This window comes from Schistocerca piceifrons, chromosome 2 (genome assembly GCF_021461385.2).
Source record: "Schistocerca piceifrons isolate TAMUIC-IGC-003096 chromosome 2, iqSchPice1.1, whole genome shotgun sequence".
NCBI lineage: Eukaryota > Metazoa > Arthropoda > Insecta > Orthoptera > Acrididae > Schistocerca > Schistocerca piceifrons.
In genome coordinates this window covers 31,888,312-31,894,138 of record NC_060139.1, presented here as the reverse complement: position 1 = coordinate 31,894,138, position 5,827 = coordinate 31,888,312, and the positions used below count along the sequence as shown (strand labels likewise).

At 48.5% G+C, this 5,827-nt stretch overlaps 1 pseudogene; it reads right to left on the bottom strand.

Annotated features, from left to right (window-relative positions):
- Window positions 1–627: 627 nt before the first annotated feature.
- LOC124778839 lies at window positions 628–745 on the bottom strand (annotated as a pseudogene).
- Window positions 746–5,827: the final 5,082 nt, after the last annotated feature.

Here is a 5,827-nt window from a genome sequence, read left to right as displayed (position 1 = left end):
GATCAACTCAAGTATGCGTCTGTCATTGCAGTCCTAGGCCACCCCTACATGCAGTCTGTTTTCCCTCGTCACGATAGCATTTATCAACAGGACAATGCACACAGCTCGTGGTTCGAAGAGCAGCAGGATGAGTTCACCGTATGCCCCTGGCCACCAGACTCGCCACCGAGTGAGGTGGTGCAGTGGTTAGCACACCCGGCTCGTATTCGGGAGGACGACGGTTCAAATCCGCATCTGGCCATTCTGATTTAGCTTTGCGTGATTTCCCTAAATCGCTTCAGGCAAATGCCAGGATGGTTTCTTTGAAAGGGCACGACTTACTTCCTTCGCCGTCCTTCGCTAATCCGATGGGACCGATGACCTCACTGTTTGGTCCCCTCCCCCACAAATTAACCAACCAAACGAAACGAAACTAAGCTCCGTCCGAACAGGCCTTGGAAGGCCCAACGGTCACCGACCGGCCGCCGTGTCATCCTCAGCACGCAAGCGTCACTAGATGCGGACATGGAGGGGCACGTGGTCAGCACACCGCTCTCCCGGCCGTGTGTCAGTTTCCGAGACCGGAGCCGCTACTTCTCAATCAAGTAGCTCCTCAGTTTGCTTCACAAGGGCTGAGTGGACCCCGCCTGCCAACAGCGCTCGGCAGACCGGATGGTCACCCATCCAAGTGCTAGCCCAGCCCGACAGCGCTTAACTTCGTTGATCTGACGGGAACCGGTGTTACCACTGTGGCTAGGCCGTTGGCCAATCAACAAAACTCCCCGGATTTAAATCCAGTTGAGAATCTGTAGGAATCAGCATGGGTTTCGAAAAAGACGGTCGTGTGAAACCCAGCTCGCGCTAATCGTCCACGAGACTCAGAGGGCCATAGACACGGGTTCACAGGTAGATGCCGTGTTTCTTGACTTCCGCAACGCGTTCGATACGGTTCCCCACAGTCGTTTAATGAACAACGTAAGAGTATATGGACTGTCAGACCAATTGTGTGATTGGATTGAAGAGTTCCTAGATAACAGAACGCATCATGTCATTCTCAATGGAGAGAAGTCTTCCGAAGTAAGAGTGATTTCAAGTGTGCCGCAGGGGAGTGTCGTGGGACCGTTGCTGTTCACAATATACATAAATGACCTTGTTGATGACATCGGAAGTTCACTGAGGCTTTTTGCGGATGATGCTGTGGTATACCGAGAGGTTGTAACAATGGAAAATTGTACTGAAATGCAGGAGAATCTGCAGCGAATTGACGCATGGTGCAGGGAATGGCAATTGAATCTCAATGTAGACAAGTGTAATGTGCTGCTAATACATAGAAAGATAGATCCGTTATCATTTAGGTACAAAATAGCAGGTCGGCAACTGGAAGCAGTTAATTCCATAAATTATCTGGGAGTACGGATTAGGAGTGATTTAAAATGGAATGATCATATAAAGTTGATCGTCGCTAAAGCAGATGCCAGACTGAGATTCATTGGAAGAATCCTAAGGAAATGCAATCCGAAAACAAAGGAAGTAGGTTACAGTACGCTTGTTCGCCTGCTGCTTGAATACTGCTCAGCAGTGTGGGATCCGTACCAGATAGGGTCGATAGAAGAGACAGAGAAGATCCAACGGAGAGCAGCGCGCTTCGTTACAGGATCATTTAGTAATCGCGAAAGCGTTACGGAGATGATAGATAAACTCCAGTGGAAGACTCTGCAGGAGAGACGCTCAGTAGCTCGGTACGGGCTTTTGTTGAAGTTTCGAGAACATACCTTCACCGAGTAGTCAAGCAGTATATTGCTCCCTCCTAAGTATATCTCGCGAAGAGACCCTGAGGATAAAATCAGAGAGATTAGAGCCCACACAGAAGAATACCGACAATCCCTCTTTCCACGAACAATACGAGACTGGAATACGAGGGCTATCCACAAAGTACATTACGTTTTCGTTTGTGTCCGTTAGGGGTGGGGCTAGCGCGGCCATCTTGGTGTCATGGCATTCCGCCGCTCAGTCGGCATCCTGCCGTGCTAGTGAGAGGTTCGTGCTGTACTCCGTTGAGTTACTGTGACAGTTTGAAATGTCAGCGTTAATTGAAAATGCCGCGAAGTGTGAAGTGCATGCTGTAATAAGATTTCTGACTGCAAAAAACTGTACACCGATAGAAATCTATCGGCAGCTATGTGAAATGTATGGGGACAACATAATCACTGAAGGTGGAGTGCGTCAATGGGTCATAAAATTTAAAAATGGCCGAACTAATGTTCACGACGAAGAGCGAACTGGAAGACCCAGCATAGTGACTGCCGAACTTGTCGAAAAAGTCAATGCCGCGGTCCGTGAAAACCGTAATTTCACAATAACGGAACTCTCTATGAGTTTTCCACAAATTTCACGAAGTTTGTTGCACGAAATCATTACCGAAAATCTTGGTTACCACAAGTTTTGTGCACGATGGATACCAAAAATCTTGACAGAGATTCACAAAAATCAGCGAATGGCTGCAGCGTTAACATTTTTGGACGCTTACGAGAAAGATGGCGACTCATTACTCGATCGCATCGTTACTGGTGACGAAACATGGGTTAAGCATGTGAACTGCGAGACAAAATTGCAGTCAATGCAGTGGGGGCACACAAATTCCCCCCAAAAACCCAAGAAATGCATGCAGACAATGTCGGCAAGGAAGGTGACGGCGACTGTCTTTTGGGACAGAAAAGGTGCGATTTTTGTGGATTTCCTGGAAAGAGGCACTACAATAAACTCTCAAAGGTATTGCCAAACTCTGCACAATCTCAGAAGAGCAATACAAAACAAGCGCAATGGAAAGTTGGGCTCAAAGATCTTGCCGATTCACGACAACGCCCGGGCCCACACGGCAAATGCCACTCGTGAAGTTCTCGAATCTTTTAAGTGAGAGTTGTTTCCTCATCCGCCGTACAGTCCCGACCTGGCACCGAGCGACTTCCACTTATTCCCAGCAATGGAGAAGTGGTTGGCTATGCAGCGTTTTGATGACGACGCACAGCTTCAAGAAGAGGTAACCACGTGGTTGAAGGCGCAGGCGGCCGAATTTTACGACGAAGGAATTTCCAAGCTCGTCCATCACTACGATAAGTGCCTTAATATGTAGAAAAGTAGTGTTTAAGTGTGGCTTTCATCTGTATACAATAAAAAAAATTTCCAATGCTTTATTTATTTTTAATTCCAAAACGTAATGTACTTTGTGGATAGCCCTCGTATAAGGGATAACCGATAGAGGTACTCAAGGTACCCTCCGCCACACACCATCAGGTGGCTTGCGGAGTATGGATGTAGATGTAGATGTAGATTAGACCACCTCGCTAGGGCTGTTCGCCCTATGGACCCTCAGCTGTGAAACCGAGCGCAGTTGGCCGCAGCTCTGGAGTCGCCGGAGCGACACCGATTCTCTTCCTGCGGTCCGCGCGCTGTAGAATTCAGGCTTACGACAGGTGGTCACACTACCGTGACTGGACAGTATGTTTACGGGAGTCGCACTCTAAGGGCAGCACGGAGGCGGCGGCGGGCCTTACCTGAAGAGTGGCGCGGCGGGCCCGTCCTTGGAGGCGGAGGCGGCGAGCGAGAGGCGGCCGAAGGGCAGGTGCTTGTGGAAGGAGCCGAGCAGGCCGCCGTTCTGCTGCCCGGAGGCGGACGGCGACGCGGGCTGCGGCTCGCAGGGGTCGGCGGCGGCGGCGTCGAGCGACATGCGCACCGCGACGGCGGCCGCCGGCGACACCGTGCTGGACAGCAGGTGCTCCCAGGGCGCCGACAGCGCCGGCCGCTCCTCGTCCTCCATGCTACGCTCGCTGGGCGACACCTCGGCCGCTGGCGCCAGCAGCCACCGCAGCTGGCGGTCAGGCGCGCCCGCAGCCGAGCCGCGCCGGCATGCCCAGCCGCAACCCCACTGCCCCCCTCACTCCACAATCACTGTACTCTGGACGCCTCAGAAGCTCAGACGAGGTCAAGACGAACACGAAATCCCACTTCCCGTGTGCACACGCAGTGATTACGTCACTCGTCACACCGCGAACACTCTGTTACGATGGGATGCCACACTCGTTCACCGCTGAAGACACTGCTGTTTCCCTTGAGGAAGGTCTACCCCTTTCAAACACACCACCGCCCAACAAACGGAGTTAGAATCTCTCGAATCAATTGCTCAGCTGACACTGGTCTCGTACAGAACACCCACTTGACCCAAAGCGTGTAGAAAACTCTCGTCCTTTAGGTTTATCTGAAAAGAAAAGAGAGAAACAAAGAAATTAATTTCTCTTAATTGTAACTCCTTCTTGCTACCTAAGCAAGAACTTTTTATTGTATAGGGTATTTCAAAATAGAGCGGAAAGAAAGTCGTCACTTTTTCGTCGAGGCCATCACATCATTCATTCATTAACTACTATTGCTCAGTTCCACTTTTAACCAATTTTAAAGAGCAACAAGGAAGGGGACGATTTGGGAGACAATCTGAGCAGCCCTCTTCGGTTGTTTGCAGATGACGCTGTCGTTTATCGACTAATAAAGTCATCAGAAGATCAAAACAAACTTAAAACGATTTAGAAAAAATATCTGAATGGTACGAAAAGTGGCAGTTGATGCTAAATAACGAAAAGTGTGAGGTCATCCACATGAGTACTAAAAGGAACTCGTTAAACTTCGGTTACACGATAAATCATTCTAATCTAAAATCTAATATAAAAGGGATCACCAATTTAGTATTGGAGGGAAGCGTGCAGGGTAAAAATCAGTCTATTCTAAAATCTAATCTAAAACGGGTCACCAATTTAGTATTGGAGGGAAGCGTCGAGGGTAAAAATCGTAGAGGGAGACCAAGAGACGAATACACTAAGCAGATTCAGAAGGATGTAGGTTGCAATAGTTACTGGGAGATGAACAAGCTTGCACAGGATAGAGTAGCATGGAGAGCTGCATCAAACCAGTCTCAGGACTGAAGACCACAACAACAACAACAATGTAAAAGTCGTATATTCAACTAAATACCTAGGTATTACAATTACGAACAAATTAAATTGGAAAGAACACACAGAAAATGTCGTGGGGAAGGGTAACCAATGGCTGCGTTTTATTGGCAGGACACTTAGAAAATGTAACACACCTACTAAGGAGACTGTCTACACTACGCTTGTCCGTCCTCTTTTTGAATACTGCTGCGCAGTGTGGGATCCTTACCAGGTAGGACTGACGGAGTACATCGAAAAAGTTCAAAGAAAGGCAGTACGTTTTGTATTATCGCGAAATATGGGAGAGAGTGTCACACAAATGATACGGGATTTGGGCTGCAAATCATTAAAAGAAAGGCGTTTTTCGTTGCGACTAAATCTTCTCACGAAATTCCAATCACCAACTTTATCCTCCGAATGCGAAAATATTTTGTTTCAAATGGCTCTGAGCACTATGGGACTTAACATCTGTGGTCATCAGTCCCCTAGAACTTAGAACTACTTAAACCTAACTAACCTAAAGACATCACACACATCCATGCCCGAGGCAGGATTCGAACCTGCGACCGTAGCAGTCGCGCGGTTCCGGACTGAGCGCCTAGAACCGCTAGATCACCGCGGCCGGCCACCGACCTACATAGGGTGGAATAATCACCACGTTAAAATGAGGGAAATCAGAGCTCGTACGGAAAGATATAGGTGTTCATTCTTTCCGCGCGCTATACGAGATTGGAATGATAGAGAATTGTGAAGGTGGTTCGATGAACCCTCTGCCAGGCTCTTAAATGTGATTTGCAGAGTATCGATGTAGATGTAGATGAATAATATTAGCTTCGGCTTAACGGTGGGGAGTGTATTCGTAGTTTCGAATA